Below are 20,291 nucleotides of genomic sequence, written 5' to 3'. Positions count from 1 at the left end.
TTCGAGGCCTTGATGAAGTCGAAATATAGAGCATATGTGTGGAGTCGAAGCTGACATGGTAATCTTCCCCTTGGGCTTTACAGGTTGGTAAATGGGACATGGAGCAGTAAATGTGAGCTCCTTAAAAATGACAACACAAAACCAGTAATTAAACACACTAGGAACCTAGAGTTAAAATCGTTCATTGTGTTGCACACACACTCATATCACATGGAATATGTACATGATGCCAAGAGTATGAGGAAGCAACACATGAAGTTTCATTAGAAATTATTACTCATACAAAGGGTAGTGGGCACACAAGCGTAGACATACTCTCCATTACGTGAGCTCAAGTTAAAAAACCACTCCTAATAATTACAATTTTTGGCTTATATACCCGAGGTAGAAAATTGGGTATTGTCTTGAAAAGGCATAATTACTTCAAAATTGTGATGGGTCCTGGCATCTACCTTCTTTATTAAGTACAAAAATGATTTGGGAATATTCAGATGCTCTCGAGTTCAAGATTCGCAATGCCGGCTTAGGCAGAAAATAAATGAGTAAGAAAAAAGTTCATGTAGGCCTGTCTTGATTGGCGTGAATGGGCTCCTTTCTATAACACTCCTTCAACACCATAATTAGACTATCTATTAGTCATTGACTACGAAGATCCCACCTGCTACCAAGAGGCTATTCAGATAAAAGACAACGTGAAGTGAGACCAAGCAATGCGATCTGATAAGTATAAATTGATTATGGAAAATGAGACTTGGGAATTGATTGAGTTTTCAGAGGGCAAACAAGACTTGCCCTAAAAATGGGTGTACAAAAAGAAGTACATGAAAAAGGATTCCAAGGCTAAGTACAAGGCTAGATTAATTACTAACAAGCAAAAGAAGGGCGTGGATTTTGATGAACTCTTTTCTCCAATGGTCAAGATGACTACATTGTATCTCATGCATGGACTAGTAGCCATGAGAACGTGGAATTGGTCCAGATGGATACAAAAATAGCATTTTTTCATGGGGATCTTGATGAGGATGTCTACATAAAACAACCATAGGGTTTTGAAGTCAAACTTGAGAATCCCACAAAGGAAGAATTGGTGCATAGATTGTGTAAGGCATTGTATGGCGTAAAACGAGGCTCAAGAAGTGGTACGTGAAGTTTAACAAGTACATGCAGTCCCAAGGTTATGAAAGGATCCAAGAAGATAATTGCTTATAAGGATATTAAACAATGGTTCCCTCATCATCCTCATGCTTTATGTTGATGATATTCTCTTTGCAGGGAAGTCCAAAGATGAAATTTTCATCTTGAAGAAGTCACTTAGTACTCATTTTCTATGAAGGATTTGGGAGATGCAAGTAAATTTCTTGGTATGTGTATCAAGAAATGTGGAATTGCCTCAAGAAACATATATCCACAAGGTCTTGCAATGTTTCAATATGCAAAGGAGAAAGCTACATTGAGTACCCCAATCCAAACATACACAAAACTTAGCAAGAATGATGCTCCCAAGTCTAATGCTAAGAAAGCGAAAATGAAAAAGGTGCCATATTCTTCGATAGTTGGTATTCCTATGTACATCACGGCAACCATGAGAACATATATTTCTTTTTCAAGGGAGTGGTTAGCAACACTAAGAAGCAGTGAAGCACATCTTGAAATATGTGAAAGGTACAATGACCAAGTGCTTACGCTTTGGGAATAATGATGCATTCATTCCGGCTTAATGAGGTCCACACACACACACACACGCACACACACACACACACACACACACACACACACACATATATATAGATATAGATATATATATATATATATATATATATATATATATATATATATATATATATATATATATATATAGAGAGAGAGAGAGAGAGAGAGAGAGAGAGAGAGACCCTTCCACCAATCCAAAACATGTCCAATACTGAAAGCGAGCCTTTCTTTGTGGTATGGATTCTTTAACTTTGAGAGGCAGAGAGCTAAGAGTTATTTTAACATTTTAAATTTAGATAGAAAATTGATATGTTATGATGTACTTTTTCCTACACTTATTTCCTTCCCAAAATGCCACTAGCAATGCTATTAAACATCGTCTGGTGTACATTTACACACTTACGATCAACAACATCCCAAAAAAACAGTTTAGTCCCTTAGAGTTCCATCTCTATATTGGTGCTTTAATATGAAGTTTTATGGGGGTGGTATCAATCTTCTGTAAGTATTGAGACTTTCCAAAGGCATTTTCTTACAATTTTTCTCCAAAGCACAACATGTTTTCTTATGAACATTCTCCATCTCCAGCATAGATGTGACAAGCCCTCGATGGATAAACCCCTAGTACACACAGTTGCTACTTCTATTGCCATCTTCTCCTGCACATGAGACCTCTTTTGGACATGGGCATCAACCCTAGCAAGCTCTAAGAGCAATACATTCTTGCATCTCCTCCTAGTACCACGAAGGATCTAGAGAGACAAAGAGACTCATCCATCAAAGTTGCCCGTGCATGATTTCTCTCTAGGGAGATGAGGAACCCTATCCCTAGGCATGCACCCTTTGTGGGAAACTCTACATCTACATGGATCAGCTTAGTTGGCTTCCCTGAGGAGAAAGTCCTACATAGAAGATATGCTACCCATAGCCCAACATGAGGACCAATCTCCCAACAACCGATGGCTACCTACAAGTGCCAAGCTGGTAGCACTAAAAAATATCGAAGAAGGCTAAGCTACGAGCGCTAGGCTAGCCTCCTCATAGGACTACATGCCCTTTCCTAGGACTCCCCTAGGAGGTCACCCCCCAAGGGTCTCATTAAATTTTAGCTTGCTAGCTCTCATGGGTAGACATAGCTAGGTTGAACCCACGACTGTATGCCCAAGAGACATTACCCTTACCACTATGCTATTTCTGTCCGTAGTGATGCCTATTCTTTATATTTTTTAAGCTTGTGGTGTTTTCCTAAAAAGACGACGTTATTGGTTGTGCAGGTCACCTCCATGAACATGCATACAAGTAGGATTTGTACTATCATAACCATACAATTCTGCTCTCATTCTCTACAATGCAAGAAAAAGCATTGCAACACCGAGGAGTCGTCTCATTGTCTATGCACTTTAAGAGGTGTAAGTGTCAAAAAGAAAATTGGCGACAATGATGGAAGTAAAACATGAGGTAGGTTTCCATGACTTTATAGAATCAAAATTACCAGATGGTCTATGCAATGATGCTATCCTCATAAAATCCACAAGCAAATCTAGCTATAGTAAGTTCATAAATCCTAAAACACAAAAATGGCAAACAAAATGTGGCAATTGCAAGTATTAACTGATTGGGCCATAGTATAGGAGATCTAGTCACAATAGATAAAGTAAATGACTCATTGAAAACAAGGCTAATACATTCGAGGTGTGCATAATCAAGAAGAATATCTTCCCTAAACTAGAGAAGCCAAAGGAATCTAATGCTCAGGCTTCATGTGACAAGGAAAGTTCTTACAAACAATGGACAAAGGAGTGTTGAGATCAAGGGAAACGCTTACTCTACTAAGGATGGAGTGATGCTACCTTAATCTATACAAGCTCTATGGAAGTATGAATTCATGCATGCAAGCACAAACCCCCATTTGGCTAGGTGGCATAGCTCAAATGAAAGAGAGCAACAATAGAAATATATGGAAGGAATGCCGCCTGCTCTGGTGTCGAAGATGCCCAAGGCTACTACATGCTTAGAGGCAATACTTGAGGAACCAAGAGACAAATAGCCCACACACTATGATAAACTTATCAAAAAATTTCTACCATAGAGACAAGCTTGACAATTTTCAGGAGGAGAAAAACCCCATTGAGGTAAAAAATTCTTAAGTTAGAGAACAAATGGCATAAGTTATGGACATAAGTACAAAATAAGAATGAGCATGACAACCCAATTCTGCCACCTTTGTTTTACCTTGACATCTCTAAGGAGTATATGAACAAGTTGACTTAAGCTCGCCAATTAGAAATCTCCTACAGCGGCAAAAATCCATCATGGTAAAATGGAAAATCTACATATTCTAGACCTTGAAACATGCTCCGCAAAATTCACAAAAATAGCATGAAGATAATAATGAAAGTTATGTAATCCCTTTAAGCTACACTTTTAGATTTTGTAGGAAAATATGAGGGGAAGTCAAACGTAGTGCATGTGCTAAGATTCAAAGAACTGACCCCCAAGGAGCAAGACATACAAAACTGGTAAGATATAATGTTGACATGTGACATGTACAATTGCATTCGTTGAATTCCTTGAAGAGACATCCAAACCTGTGGGTGAGGTAGGTATTGTTGTGGGCACAAAGACCAACTAGAATGGTGCTTAGAGAAAAAAAAATAGCTAAAAGTCCCTATAAAAAAGATCAACTGCTACCAAGAAATAAAATTTGAAATGGGACTGAACACATTGTTGATAGAGTTGATAAGAGAAGAACCCATAGCCAGCCTTTAGCTTTCTTGCATTATGCCCCTGCTCAAAGAAACTAAGTTTTACATGGGTGAAAGCTTCAAAACTGAAGAGTACGTTTTCAAATACCTCGGTTGATCAATTCTCTGCATAATTTATTTAAGATTAAACTCTGAACAATGTCTCTTGCCTATGACAGCAAAAGGCTTCAGCAGAGTTCTTTTGTGGCAAGCTCGACGGGAATCTTATTCACATGAAAATATTGAACATTACATGGTTCACCAAGAAGCCGCGGATAATGTAAATACACGCAGAGATTAAATGACCAACTGTATTTTCCCCCTCATTGCAAGGATGAACAATGGAGCTGTCCTGTTCCAGGAGCTGGTGTGATGGGTTTTTTTTTTTGCATTCCTGCATTCCGAACTGACTACATAGTGACTTACACAAGAAATTGGCTGCTCATCCTGCACATGCACAGAGGCAATACATCCAAACACTTTAAGGTGGGCCAAATCAGGCTTTCTACCAGTAAAGCTATGTAATGACTCAGACAGCCAACTATACAAAGACTTAAGGGTATAAAATGGCTTAATATTGTTATCGAAACCCAGGGATTAGTCATCATGCTTCTGTATCAAACTTCAAACACAAAGGAGAACCACCTATACAAAGACTTAGGCGTATAAAATGGCTTGATATTGTTATCAAAACCTGGGGATTAGTCATCATGCTTCTGTATCAACCTTCAAACACAAAGGAGAACCACCTTTATCTGCAGGCAGGATCAGAAAGACAACGATTTAGAGTCTCTGTATGTTTAACATTATTATATAAAAATGTGTGTGTGCATATACATTATGGCATTGCTTGTGTATGTCTCCAAAGAAAAACATAAAATAATCATTTAACGGCACAGATAAATGTGGCTGCGCCACTTGAACAGAAATTTCTTGAAAACCAAACTTCTACCAAAACTCCTCATACAATCAATGATAAAATCGTCCAAAAAACTGTTAAAAGCATGGAAAGTTGTAAAGGGAGTTGGGACTGTCACAGATTATACTGAAAAGGCATATGCATCTCCATGGATGATATCCTAAGAGCCTAGTATTGTGCCCATGAAAATTTGGATCAGGTTTGGGGTTGCCAGAAAAAATAAATTTCCGAGAAAAAGATCCTTCTATTAGTTAATGAAACAGCCTATAGGGCTACAACCAGCTCTATTAGAGAGGCCTACAACAATCATAAGGGGAGACTCTCCCAATGAAAAAACAACATATGTACAATGAGGGCTAAATCAGGAGATGGGAGGAGGGAAAAGCCACACAGGTGGACGGTAGTGCCATCTGAGCACACCCTGGACGATGATGAAGAAAGGCCAAGGGCGCCAAAGTCGAAGGAACGCCTCTCTACGCTCCCGCATGCGGCCAGGGCTGCCCTGAAGTCTCTCAAACTATCCCCTGAGAGTATGGATCAGCTCCAACCAAAAATCTCGAACAGTCTCCGCTGGTGGCACAAGGCGAGCCTCAAAGATGCGGAAGCAGCGGGCCCGCCAGATGAACTAGAGTGTCAAACCACAGACGAGCTCCCAACACACCTCTCTCTCACTGCACCACACCTGCGGAGTAAGCTGCACATGCTGCCGAGAGGCCACAATGTACAAGCCAGCTCCCCACTGCTGTAGCTCTATGTGCAACCAGCCACTGGAACAACGTGACTCGCCCCACAACATCTCCCAAAAAGCTGACAAGAACTCAGCTGTGAGACCCTCCTCCTGCCAATGAGGTGCTGCAGAAAGATGAGTCTCTCCGTGATGCCAGTATGTGACGTCCCAGTCGAATAGTGTACTGAAAGAAAGGGACCCTTGGATGGTCGGTTGAGGAGAAAGGATCCCTTCAAAACCACTCTCCAAGATCCCACTGCACTCGTGCCAGTGGACAGCTCTCCCAAGCCCACAACCTCCAGTGGCCTGTCTCAAGAGCTGCTAGGTCAGGATCTATGACCATAGTCACAAGGGACGCATTCCGGGACGGGGAACGAGGGACGGGGGACGGGACTCAAATGGATTTTTAGTGTAAAAAAGAGGGCGGGATGGCAAGTGGGGCCGGGAAAGTGGGGACGGGAAGCCCGAAAAAGGGCGTCCCCTGTTACTATGTCTATGGCACAAGTCCTCCCACAGATGCCCACAACTCGGATCCTCTGAAAACAACACTCTGCAACCTGTGGGGCCTCTATTGAGACTCTGTGTAATCGACCCTCGCCCAATAGCTCGAAAAACATGGAGGGTACAACCTCTGAGCAAGCCCAAACTGCGATGAGGACCTCCATTCGCGTGAAGGCCCCCATATCTGGGCGCTGCTGACTCGAGAGGTGTGAGCCACTCTGCTGGTACTGCCTTTGTGATGTCCGGACACATGCTCTGCACCCCTCTCATGCCCTGTAGTTGAATGCTCTGAAGCTCCTCTGACAAACCTGAGAACTCTAGCCAGTCACCTAAAGTGTGTGCTGGACCCTCTGCCATGGGACCCCACGAAACATGAGGCCTACTACCAACTAAGTGGCCTCTCTGAGCGCTGACCATGGGGTTCCAAACAAGGGGCTGTCTCAGGCGCTCCTCCGTTCAAGTGGGTTGGTGCTGCTCCAGGCCTCTCCGCAGCTGCTCCCAGGAGCGAAGCACGCTCACAGCAAAACGATCCTCTAGTCTCCTGCTCAAGCCAGCTCTACGCATCTCTGTGAAAATCCACCTGATGGAAGGTCTCCAAGGCCCTCCTGCTTGAGACACTCTAGCTCTAAGCCGCTGAAGCAGAAACTCCTTCCAGGGCTCCTCCCCTAGAAGCACTCCTCTGATAACAAACTTCCCAAGGAGGGCTATGTTCTACTATGCAAGGTCTATGATCCCCAACCCCCCACAAGAACAAAGTAGAGTGATGACCTCCAAGCCACTTTGGCCCTGGCTATCTAAGCGTCGCACCCTGACCAAATGAAGTTCCTCATCAGCCTCTCTACCTGGCTGATGCAGGAGCTCGAAAAGATCCAACAGGCTGTAATGTACCACATAGTAGCCAACAACACCTAGTTGGCCACTACAACTCTGCCTGCAAAAGAAAGTCGTGCCGAGCTCCAATGTAGCAGCTTCCTCCTGATGGACAGGAGGAGGGGAGCAATCTACTGCTCAGGAGACAAGTCCAAGCCAACCTAACAGCCCAAGTATCGAACCGCAGTCCTGGAGGGATCCATCTAAAACCCTCACCTGGCAGCCAATCACGTGTAGAAGCACTTCCAACCAAGAAAGCCACTGTCTTCCTCCAGTTGATCAATGCGCCTGATGTTAAGTATGGAGCCTGATTTACCCTTGTAATTTTCTGTGGAAAAAGCGCACATTTGTAAGGCCCCCATTATGAGGAGAAGCCATCGTGCGTGAAGGAAAATCACTCACCGGAAACCAAAATTTTCACCGACAAGAATCAGGGGCAACTTTAGAGGCCTCGGGGATGGAGGCCCCCGAGACTTTTTTTTTTTCGCCAGAATATTATGGCCGGACGGCGGCTGGAAAGTGGTCGGAAAACAATCGGTCGGTTGGCCGGTGGCCGGTAGTCAATGGCCGATGGCCAGTGGTCGGAAGTCAATGGCCGGTGGCCGGTGGCCGAATTCAAAAGCGGACTTGTCTTCTCAAGGGCGGCCACACATGGGCGGATTGGAGGGTCCGATTTGGACTTATTCGCACAAGGGCGGCTACACATGGCTGTCTCTCATAAGAGATGGCAGCCCTTTTGGCCTATAAAAGGAGGCCATTTCTACACACATTTCATAGTGTGAAGTTAATGCAACAAGGTGAGTGTGAGGTGGTGAGAGTGAAGCAAGGCGAGAGCTCTATCAAGGGTTTAATCCCTTTGTAAACTACTACTTCTTTTGAAGTGCTAAAGCCATTGAGTGGCTGCTTTCCCGTGGACGTAGCCCACATTGGGTGAACCACGTATATCGTGTGTACTCTCTCTCTCTCTCTCTACTCTATAATCTCTTGTGTGTGAAATCTATCTCTCTCCATTAAGTAATCTACTCAAAAATCTATTTAGCTACGTCTTATTTTCTAACAACTGGTATCAGAGCAAGGTTTGCTCGTAGCTAAATTATCTCAAGGAAAGGATTCCTTGAATTGAGTGGGAGTTATGGCGGAGGAACGGAAGCTCAAGATTGAGTAGTTCAACGGCAAAAACTACTAACATTGGAAGATGCAGATTGAAGACTATCTCCACCAGAAGGACCTCTATTTGCCACTAAGCGGTCTTGCGAAGAAGCCCACAACAATGGCAGATGAAGCATGGATTGTCCTTGATCGAAAGGCACTGGGAACAATCCGGTTAAGCTTGGCGTCAACGGTGGCCTTCAATGTTTCGGAGATGAAGACCACGGAGGACTTGATGAAGTCACTTGATGACTTCTACGAGAAACCATCGGCATCCAATAAGGTATTTCTTATGAAGCGCTTGTTCAATCTAAAGATGGCAGAGAATGGTTTAGTTGCAGAACACCTAAATGACTTTAACACAAACATAAGTCAACTTCGATCAGTGAAAATCAATTTCGATGACGAAGTGTGAGCTCTCCTTATACTATCATCTCTACCGGATAGTTGGGACAGCCTTGTGATGGCTGTAAGTAATTCTATCTCTGGCACAAATACTCTTAAGTTTGATGATGTTGTGGGTGTTCTCCTAAGCGAGGAAATGCGAAGGAGAAGCATAGGAGAATCATCAAGTGCTGCACTATCAGTGGAAACAAGAGGAAGGCCTAAGGAGAGGTTCAAAAACCAAAAGGGTCGTGATCGCTCAAGGCGAAGCAAGTCACGCACAAAGTCAGTTCTTGAATGTTGGAACTGCGGCAAGAAGGGCCACGTCAAGAAGGATTGCTGGTCCAAGAAGAAGAAGGAGACTGAGTCTCAAGACAACAAGCCAACATCGGAGGCCAATGTGGCAGGTAAAGTAGAGCAAGATGCTCTAATTCTCTCATTAGACAATGTGTCTAATTCCTGGATAGTAGATTTCGGGGCTTCATTCCATGCGACACTACACAAGCAACATTTCCAAGACTACACCATAGGTAATTTTGGGTATGTATACTTAGGAGATGATGAAGCTTGTGAGATTGTCGGCAAAGATACAGTTTCTGTCAAAACTGCTACCGGAAATGAATGGAAGCTTAAAGATGTTAGGCATGTTCCTTCTCTTCGCAAAAATTTGATCTCTACAGGACAATTGGACGATGAAGGTCACAACATTGCATTCGGAAACAAACGGTGGAAGATCTCAAAGGGATCTTTGGTGGTTGCCAAGGGAGAAAAAGTCGGTACACTTTACTTGTGTACTGTTAGCACGTAACCTTCAGCTTGTGCAGCAACTACAGAAGTTGACAGTGCGGTGTGGCACTACCGACTTGGGCATATGAGTGCCAAAGGAATGCAAATCCTTCAAACAAAGAATCTTCTACCAGGTTTGAAAGAAGTGGACTTAGAGTTCTGTGAAGATTGTGTTTATGGTAAACAAAAGAGGGTAAAATTTCAAAAATCAAGAAATGAAAGAAAAAATAAAAAACTTGAGTTGGTTCATTCTGATGTTTGGGGTCCTGCAAGTACACCATCACTTGGTGGCTCATTGTACTATGTAACATTCATAGACGATGCGACTAGAAAAACATGGGTTTATGTCATGAAGAATAAATCCGATGTATTTTCCATATTTCAAAGGTGGAAAGCTTTTGTGGAGAATGAAACAGGTACCAAGGTTAAATGCCTCAGATCCGACAATGGAGGTGAATATTGCAGCCAAGCTTTTGAAAGCTTTTGTGCTAGCAATGGCATTCGGAGGCAAAGGACAACCCCAAGGACACCTCAACAAAATGGGATTTCCGAAAGGATGAATAGGACAATCATGGAACGAGCACGAAGCATGCGGCTACATGCAGGCCTACCGCTTGAGCTTTGGGCGGAAGCTGTAAGTACGTCTGTGTACTTAATCAATCGGTCACCCTCAACGGCATTGGATGGGGGAGTTCCAGAAGAGGCATGGACAGGTAAACCGGTGAATTATGCATTTCTCAAAGTGTTTGGGTGTGAGGCTTTCATGCACATAGATAGAAGCCTAAGATCAAAGCTAGATGCAAAGTCCAAAAAGTGTTTCTTCATTGGCTATGGAGAAGGAGACTTTGGGTATCGCCTATGGAATCCTGAAGATGGTAAAATCTTAAGGAGTAGGGATGTAATTTTTAACGAAAAAAATATGTACAAAGATTACTTGGAAAGAAAACAAACAAAAGAAACAGGTGATGAGTACATGGAGCTTGAGGACGGTGAGGACTCAAGGACTGCAAACGGTGACAATGTGCAACAACGTCAACCAAATGAGGAGCCTCAACCTATTCCCCGAAGATCTACAAGAGCAAGTAGACCTACAGAAAGGTTTGTTCAAAGAAGAATGGACGAAGAGCATGCAAGTGGAGATGGACTCACTACATCGCAACCAAACATGGGAGTTGGTTGAGTTTAAAGGTAAGCGGGCACTTCAAAACAAATGGGTGTACAAGCTGAAGGAAGAAGAAGGTGGGAAGAAAAGGTACAAGTCTAGGCTTGTGGTAAAAGGTTTTTCTCAAAAGAAAGGTATTGACTTCAATGAAATATTTTCTCCTATTGTAAAAATGAACTCAATTAAGCTTGTCTTAAGCCTTGTGGCTGCTCATGATCTAAATCTCGAGCAAATGGATGTAAATACGGCATTCCCTCACGGTGACTTAGAGGAGGAAATCTACATGCTTCAACCAAAGAGGTATGAAGTAAAAGGTAAGGAGAAAATGGTTTGCAGATTAAAGAAGAGCTTGTATGGTTTAAAGCAAGCATCAAGACAATGGTACTTGAAGTTTGATCGATGGATGTTGGATCATGGATTCACAAGATGCAACTTGGATCACTGCGTCTACACGAAGAATTTGGGAGATGGGAAATTCATCATCCTAATGTTGTATGTTGATGACATGTTGATTGCAAGTACTAACATGCAGGGCATCAAAGACCTAAAAGAGGAGCTGTCCAAATCTTTTTCAATGAAAGATTTAGGTGCTGCAAAGAGGATACTTGGTATGAAAATATCAAGGGACAGGACGAAGAAGACAATAAAGCTATCTCAAGAAGATTACATCAAGAAGGTACTAGAAAGGTTTGCAATGCAAAATGCAAAACCAGTTTCTACACCTTTGGCTGGTCATTTTAAACTAAGGAAGGATATGTGTCCAAAGACACAAGAGGAGATAGCCTATATGTCTAAAGTTCCATATGCTGCAGCGGTAGGTTCTCTAATGTATGCTATGGTCTGGACAAGGCCAGACATTGCACATGCAGTGGGAGTTGTGAGTAGGTTCATGGACAACCCAAGTAAAGAGCATTGGCAAGCTGTGAAGTGGATACTTAGGTATTTAAAAGGGACAACAACAAATGCTTTGTATTTTGGAGGAACTGATATTTTTCTAGAAGGATATGCTGATGCAGATATGGCAGGTGACAAAGATACTCGAAGGAGCACTACTGGCTATGTGTTCACGGTTGGAGGCACAGCAGTAAGCTGGGCTTCAAATATGCAGAAAGTGGTTTTACTTTCTACCACGGAAGCAGAGTATGTAACAATGACGGAGGCAAGCAAAGAAATTCTGTGGCTTCACAGATTCTTAGAAGAGCTTGGATTCAAACAAGACAATTGTGTCTTGTACAGTGATAGCCAAAGCGCTATCCATCTTGCGAAGAACTCAGGCTTTCATTCAAGGACAAAGCACATTGAGGTGAGATATCACTTCATACGCACTCTTTTGGAAGAGGGACAGCTAAAGCTAGGAAAGGTGCATACAAGTGAAAATCCTACAGACATGTTTACAAAGGTGGTCAACAAGGAGAAGTTGAGCTTTTACTCATCTTCAATTGGCATTCAAGGATAAGAAGCCAGAATGGAAAGCAGTCACAGGTTTGGTTTGGAGATCAGTCTCCAAGTGGGAGATTGTTAAGTATGGAGCCTGATTTACCCTTGTAATTTTATGTGGTAAAAGCGCACATTTGTAAGGCCCCCATTATGAGGAGAAGCCATCGTGCGTGAAGGAAAATCACTCACCGGAAACCAAAATTTTCACGGACAAGAATCAGGGGCAACTTTAGAGGCCTCGGGGACGGAGGCCCCCGAGACTTTTTTTTTTCGCCAGAATATTATGGCCGGACGGCGGCCGGAAAGTGGTCGGAAAACAACCGGTCGGTTGGCCGGTGGCCGGTAGTCAATGGCCGATGGCCGGTGGCCGGTGGTCGGAAGTCAATGGCCGGTGGCCGGTGGCCGAATTCAAAAGCGGACTTGTCTTCTCAAGGGCGGCCACACATGGGCGGATTGGAGGGTCCGATTTGGACTTATTCGCACAAGGGCGGCTACACATGGCTGTCTCTCATAAGAGAGGGCAGCCCTTTTGGCCTATAAAAGGAGGCCATTTCTACACACATTTCATAGTGTGAAGTTAATGCAACAAGGTGAGTGTGAGGTGGTGAGAGTGAAGCAAGGCGGGAGCTCTATCAAGGGTTTAATCCCTTTGTAAACTACTTCTTCTTTTGAAGTGCTAAAGCCATTGAGTGGCTGCTTTCCCGTGGACGTAGCCCACATTGGGTGAACCACGTATATCGTGTGTACTCTCTCTCTCTCTCTACTCTATAATCTCTTGTGTGTGAAATCTATCTCTCTCCATTAAGTAATCTACTCAAAAATTTATTTAGCTACGTCTTATTTTCTAACTCCTGATGCACAACAAAAACGTCTCAAGAGCCTGCTAACACCTGTGCAGGTTGGCCTCTTGGCCCTCCAAGTACAAAGCTGAGTCGTCTGCAAACTCAGCATCCAGTAGCTCATCGCCCCGAATAGGGAGCGCTAAGCCACGTAGACCAACCTACTCTGAAACCAAAAATCTACTCATCGCCTCAACATAGAACAGAAAGAGGAAGGGGGCAAGAGGGCAGCCATGTCTAACCGAACATGTGAGCATGAAACGGTCTCCTCTACCTCCTGACAAAAGCACCTGACTATGTGCACGTCTGTAGAGAGCTGACATACCTTTGATCCAAGCATTTGAGAAGCCCATCCTACGTAGATTGCCCTCCAAAAAGTCCCAATCAACTCTATCGTAGGCCTTCTCAAAATCGAGAAGAAGTATCACAAGATCCTCACCATGGCGGCACGCGAGAGCAGAAGCCTCCCAAAAAGTAAAGATGTTGTCAAGGATACTGCGCTCCTTGACAAAACCTTTCTGGGTTCCATGTATAATGCTCTCTAGAAGTGGCTGAATCCTCAAACTCAGAGCCTTGGCAAGAATTTTGTAGGCTTAGTTGAGGATGGTGATGGGTCGCCACTGCCGAATCTCATCCAAGGAGTCACCCTCCTTGGGAATGAGGTATATCAAGCCCTCACTCATCCTGTCAGGCATCTCTCTTGTGTGTAAGATGTACTAAAAAGCGCTACATAAGTCCAAGCCAAGCAAGTCCCAATACTCTAAGAAAAAACTGGGAGTTAAACCATCCTCGCCGAGACAGCTACCACGGGGAAGTGCTCCGAGGGCCGCGTGAAGCTCCTCTACCTGAAGAGGTAGCTCAAGCCTTTGGCGCATCTCCTCAGTCACAAGACAAGGCATCTGCGCCCAAACCTTCTCTCTGCATGCATCCTGACGCTCTGACTGAGGCTCTGCTGAAAACACGTCACGGTAAAAGCCAGTAGCAACTGCACGCATGTCGTCTGACTCTGAGGCAACTGACCCGTCAAGCCTCCTCAATTGGCTAACACTGGCGTGCGCATGCCGGGGTCCCACTATCTCAAAAAACGCCCTCGCCACTCTGTCACCCACCTGGGTCCACTGAGACCTGTCGATGGAAAGCAAACTCATGGTGCCTCTCCTCTGTGCTAGCAAGCTCTTGGAGAGCCTGCTACAACTGCTCCTCCAATCAGGGACTGTTTGGGTGCTGCTCATATAGCCTCTGCAAGGAAGCAACGCCTCGTCAGAGACGCTACTGCTCCTCTCTCGCTGTAGCCAGGCGGGCCGTAGACTCCTGAAGAAAGAACCGACTAAGCTGAGTGAGTCCAGAGGCCACTCTGTCACCAAGAGTCCTGCGTGTCCAAACGCTCTGTCCAAAGAGCCACCACTCGCTCTCTGAGCTCAGAGTCCCGCAAGATCCTCTCAGGGATGCGTAGCATCGTGCTCCCCCTCCTCTATCTATCTGCCACTGTGAGGATCACTCGTCCATGGTCCAAAAAAGATGTCCCGACCAGAATTCAAACTGTCCCACCCAAGTCACAAAAGTGGTCACTATTGTCGAAGCGATCTATCCGAGATAGATTCACTCCTCCCACTCTGCGGTCCGAACGAGAGAAGGCCAAGCTATCTAGGGGCCACACATAGCCAGAGTGCTGCCAAACATCTGAAACCCTCAAAGTCATACATAGCCTCTCCCAGGCTACCAACTCAGTTCCATGCAGAGTAGCATGGCTACCTCCAATCCTGTCAGAGAGGTTCTCCAGCATGTTGCCGTCACCCCCAATGCACCATTGCTCTGCCTGTGGTAGAGACTCTATAATGTGAGACCAAAACTCTACACGTGCACTCGCCACATTGGGCGCATAGATGTTCAGGAAGCCCAAAAGGCAGCCCTGAACCTGCATAGTAATCCAATGAGTCCTGGCAGGTACAATAATACCTCTATCCACAATGGCTTGCTGCCAAGAGTCCACAATAGTCATACATACCCCTCCCTGGATACCACCAGGTCCAAATGCAGCTGACCAAAATGTCTCATATCGCCCACGCAAAAGCTCACCACATCGTCTAATGCGGCTCTCACACAGATGATGCTCATGTAGCATAACAAGATCAATCTCTCCTCCCACAAGGCATCGCTGAAGTTCCTGACGTAATCGGCCCCTCTGGCGCTGAAACTGGGGCCCACCTAATCCCTGCACGTTCCATGAGACAACCCTCATGGAGAGCGAGAGACAACTGATGTTGCAACAAAAGCTAACCGTGCTATCTTCGAGGCTGGCTTAGATGGGGAATAATCCGCATCCGAGCGTCCTAGGCGGGACTGCAAAGAGTGTCTAGCCAAGGCCCAAGAAGAACAAGCCCTGCGCAAAGCAACCTCTTCTGTCCAAGGGTCCTCATGTATGTGTACATAGCATGGCGGGCTCTGCGTGTCAGCAAAGAAGTGTACCACAATGTGTCTACATCCTGCGGAGTCTGGAGGTGTCACTGAGAACTTGGCCAACGGCCACAAAGTCTGAACCAAGTCTATAGCCCCTAGGTCTCCCATGTGGTGAAAGAACTCAAGGGCATGTGCTTGCAGCCACTCCAACACTGAGTCCAAAGTCCACTCACGCTGGTCCCTGCCACATAGGGGAACAGAGAAGCCAACCGCTGAGTCAAGGACCTCTATCCCTCTAGCTGCAACGAATAGTACATGAACTCTGAAGCAAGCTGCCTCAAAGTCTGGTCAAGGGTCGTCGAGAAAACGTGTCAAGTCGTAGGCGAAAAAGTCCCACGGACGACGAATGTCAAAGCTCGTCAGTCCACGAGGAACTGCTGCAAAGGGAGACGTCTGCACCAGAGGGGGGGGGGTCGCAAGAAAGGTTGCCCCTCTCTCCCCAAGCGACTCGTAGCAAAAGCACTACCGAGAGATCTCCTAGCAATCCAGGATGGTCCTGCCCCCTGGGACGGCAGCGGGGTAGGGGCGGGAGGAGATGTGGAAGCAGGGGGGCTAGCGAGAGGAGTGGAGAAGGCGGGGAGTGGCAGAGGGAGAAGGGTGAGGTGGGGGAGGGAGGGGCAAAGGGGAACTGGGGGGGGGGGGGGGGGGGGGGGGGGGGGGGGGGGGACTGTCGGAGGTGAGGCTAAGGTGGAGCGTGGAGTTGGGACCTCTTCCTGTTGAAGAGGGTCGAAATGGTTCCCTGTGGGAACCCACTGCTGCAAGCCTGAAGCATGGGGGCCACTCTGAGTGTCAGGCTAACGTGATGGCCCCTGTCAACGCAGACCACAAACCTTCTGCCAACCCTCCTCTACGTGAGCCCCATGCTCGGAGGGTGGCTCTACCTGCGTACCTTATGACTTTGCCTGCTGCTGGCCAGCCCTTGGACATTGCGGTCCGCCTGAGGTGAAGGTCGGAGTCTCCTCCGTGGACAGGCCTTTGCAAGATGGCCCATCTGACGACAAATGAAACACTGATTCGAGAGGCCCAAATACTCCACGCTCTGACGTAACCAACCACCACTCACCCGAGGTAGTAGAATGACCTTCGGGAGGGTGTGGTTGTACCTAACAAGAACACATACTGTGGGAATGTCAGCTGCCGTGCGAGGTGTCTCCAGAACAGTCCCAATTGCTGAGCCTATCCTGGAAAGAAGCGAAAGGTACTCCCTCCTCAGGCCGGGGAAGCAAACTCAGATAGGAAGGTCTGCCTCCTCAACAAGAACGTCGTAGCTGGGTCGAAACCATGGCACCACTGTCGAAAATGAGCTCGAAATGTTGGGATGGCCAGGGGGCTCATCACAATGACCTTGGACGCCATCTCGAGGGTCTCAAGCTCTATCTAGTAGTAGCAACGCCCGAGCAGCTGAACGTCGAGGATCTTGCCCACCTCTGCTAAAAGGCGGGCTTGGAGGAGATCGCGCACCTCTCCTCTGCTTGGTCTGGTGCTGAGAATCTTGCAGATAACGGAGGTGGCTTGAAGGCGCGCCACCTCTGCCTCTAAGCTCGCTTGCTAGACAACACACAGGCTGGGCGCAAGCAGAGCAGCACAGGCTGCAGCGCGCAGCAAGGCTGGTGCGCAACGCGATGGCGGAGAGGAGAACGATGGTGAGGGTGGGAGAGGCAGGTGCAAGTGAGGGGGGTGTGCGAGAGCAGCAGTGAGCATCAGGTTGCCAGAATTTAACAATCCAAAGCTGGGTTAAGTTTTCAGAAAAGCGAGCCATGAGAGCGCAAGAAAAATCCTCGCTACTAAGTTAAATCATAGTAAATGGGGTACATTAAGTGTGTGTTTTGACATATGCAAACATATGCAGATATCTTTCTGTTGATGAAGTGAACTCCCACCAAATATCTTCCAATGAAGAGCATTTCTCAAGGTGTCCATACAATTAAAGCCATTCTTCCATCATCTTCATTCTTTTGCAAATCCCACTAGTTGTTCACATCAAATTAATTTTGAAGCTAGTAATCCCTCTAGCTAGGTTAAGCATCCAACATTACTTGCACTTTGTAAACACCGTGAAAATTGCAAAGACATTTCCAAAAGCCGCTAGCCCGTGTCGAATGCGGCAGAATCATAATCCTTTGTTCTTTCCTTGCATTAATGAACGTAACATTGTGTTAATGATGGTTCCTTTTACATACTTGGAGGGGGCGGGGGGGAGAGAGAGAGAGAGAGAGAGAGAGAGAGAGAGAGAGAGAGAGAGAGAGAGTGAAATGTTATATTAACGGCTTCAAAAGGCCAAAGTGACCTATGAGACCAGAAAGTTGCAACGAGGTGGATCTGATACAAAGGTCAGAGTAACAAAATAACAACATAACAAAACAAGAATACTATGGAATCCTAAGCTGCTCGATGTGAGATAAACAAAGTAATCAGTTGGCTGGGATAGCTAAATAGCTAAATCACAGGAGATCCAGCATCGATCGCTGGCGGATCTCATCAATCTCATCCATGGTCAGTAGTCTATTGGGCGTCGTGCATGCCTGGCCAAAGTGATCCAAATCTTCTGATGTAGCCTTCGTCAATGCGAGCTCTGGTGTGGGAGTAGCTCCTCCGGCTGTCCAGTGTCTGCTCTAAAGAAATATGTGGTCCGTCTCTGAGACTGGCTAGCCTCTCCTCTCATCAGGCTATCTTTGGGTCTGCGCAACTCGAGCAGGAACAAACCCAGGCATCTCTGATCCTCGTACCCCATGACTCTAGAGAGTGGTCCAAAACCCTCTCGAAACAAGCAATGGAAGCAGCCTCGTATCTCGTAGTAGACGGGGCAGCAGCATGTGTAGTGTCTCAAGCTCCATGTCACACAAGGGGCATGTCCTAGCCTCTACTGGGACCCCGCTGTATCTCCCAATCTCAATCCGCAGTTGGTGTGAAGATGTGCGTATCTGGCCAATAGCACATCGTATCCCATGAGAGAGGCGGGTGTCCATGTATCTAGGTCTTGTCACAAAGTCGTCCTCCGTAAGCTGGAGAAGATGCTCTCTGTAGAAAGCCATCTTTGTGCCCAGCTCCTGTGTTGGCTGTATCCATGTCCTCGTGGTGTCTAGCTGAGTCAAGTCCTTGCGGATGAGCCTGGTGATCTTGAACTGTGTAAGAGTGAGAGATGGTGCATCCAGTGAGTACTTGAAGGGTGGCAACCTATCTATGTTGAGCCCATGTGCCTGAAACCATGATGTCATCTCCCCATACCAGCACGATGTATCTCCCTGCATGGCTAACTGTCGAGAGGACTCAAGTGCAAGGCGGGCATATCTGTCTTTGGGAAGTTCCCACATGCGGTGTATGAAGGAGACTGATCTCGTGAGCGCCTCAACCACTAGTTGGGGGGGGGGGGGGGGGGGGGGGGGGCTAGCTCTGCTCGGATAATGGCACGTGGTACTGAAGCCTTGGCTCTAATGAGCCGCGAGATCATAGAGATCAGAGGTTTCTCTATGTCCGCCCATCCATCATTGCGACCCGACCTCCCGTGATGATCCAATGAAGGTCCCCATATCTCAGCTCCATAGAGCAATGCAGAGGCCACCAAAGTATCAAAGAGCCAAAGCTTCGTCCGAGGCTCCTGAAACTCAACCTATGAACACATCTACCCAATGTTACATGGGCTCTAGTCAATCTGGTCTCTGCTGCTCTCCTCAATGAAAATGCTGGTCCGCTAAAAACCACTCCAAGGTAAGTGTAAGCATCCGTATACTCCACGGTCTCCTGGCCGTATGTGAATGTAGGTGTTGACCTCCTGATCCACTGTGGGGTGGTATTAAACACCATAAACTTGGTTTTACCAAGGTTGATAGACAAACCACTTTCGTGGGCAAACCTTTGCAAAGCATCCAAGTGACGTTGCATCCCCTCCGGAGAGTCGGAGATCAACACAATATCATCAGCATATAGCAATAGTGGAATCCATGTCCCTGCCAATTGTGCACGTCTATCACCATCGCTCTCAATGTAGTCAGAAACCTCATCCACATACATACCGAATAGAGTAGGAGAGAGCGGGCAGCCCTGCTTCATCCCAATAGTGGAGTGAACCGGTGTAGATAGACCCTCTAGGGTGCGTACATGCCCCACTACTGACCTATATAATTCCATGATCCCCCAAATGAACCCTGTAGGTACTCCCATCTCCTGTAGTCTGTGCATCAATCTAGCTCTGGGTACTATGTGAAATGATTTGCGGAAGTCCACAAAGCTACAATAGATCCGTCTCCCATGTGATCTGCCCTCCTCAATGATGGCTCTTTTTTGTCACCACCATCGATCTCTCTCATGCTAAAGTTTTGGCTCAACAATCTCTCTCTCTCTCTCTCTCTCTCTCTCTCTCTCTCTCTCTCTCTCTCTCTCTCTCTCTCTCTCTCTCTCTCTCTCTCTCTCTCTCTCTCTCTCTCTCTCTCTCGCGATGTACACACCCACTCGGTGTAGCAACGTGTGTGGAGAGTTCCCGTCCCGTTCGGTGGGCGGTACACGCTAGGACCTTGACGACAAGGAGACCCATCATGATAGATACGAGATCCATTGGCTGCTAAGTACAGAGAGGTGTTTTGCTTGCGGTTGTAGACCAGTTGATCACCCC

At 46.2% G+C, this 20,291-nt stretch overlaps 1 protein-coding gene across 1 annotated transcript in view; it reads right to left on the bottom strand.

Moving 5' to 3' along the window:
* Positions 1-4,749: 4,749 nt before the first annotated feature.
* LOC147461654 (uncharacterized) overlaps positions 4,750-20,291 on the bottom strand; it is a 109,486-nt gene continuing 93,944 nt past the window's right edge. Inside the window, exon 12 of the mRNA XM_086509146.1 lies at positions 4,750-5,209. The gene's annotated coding sequence lies outside the window, so the exon portion shown is untranslated. The remainder of the gene's footprint in view (positions 5,210-20,291) is intronic.

Source organism: Adiantum capillus-veneris, chromosome 3 (assembly GCF_014529385.1).
Source record: "Adiantum capillus-veneris isolate H3 chromosome 3, ASM1452938v2, whole genome shotgun sequence".
Classification (NCBI taxonomy): Eukaryota; Viridiplantae; Streptophyta; class Polypodiopsida; order Polypodiales; family Pteridaceae; genus Adiantum; species Adiantum capillus-veneris.
The sequence above is the reverse complement of the archived record's forward strand: the minus strand, read 5'-3'. Positions and strand labels throughout refer to the sequence as shown.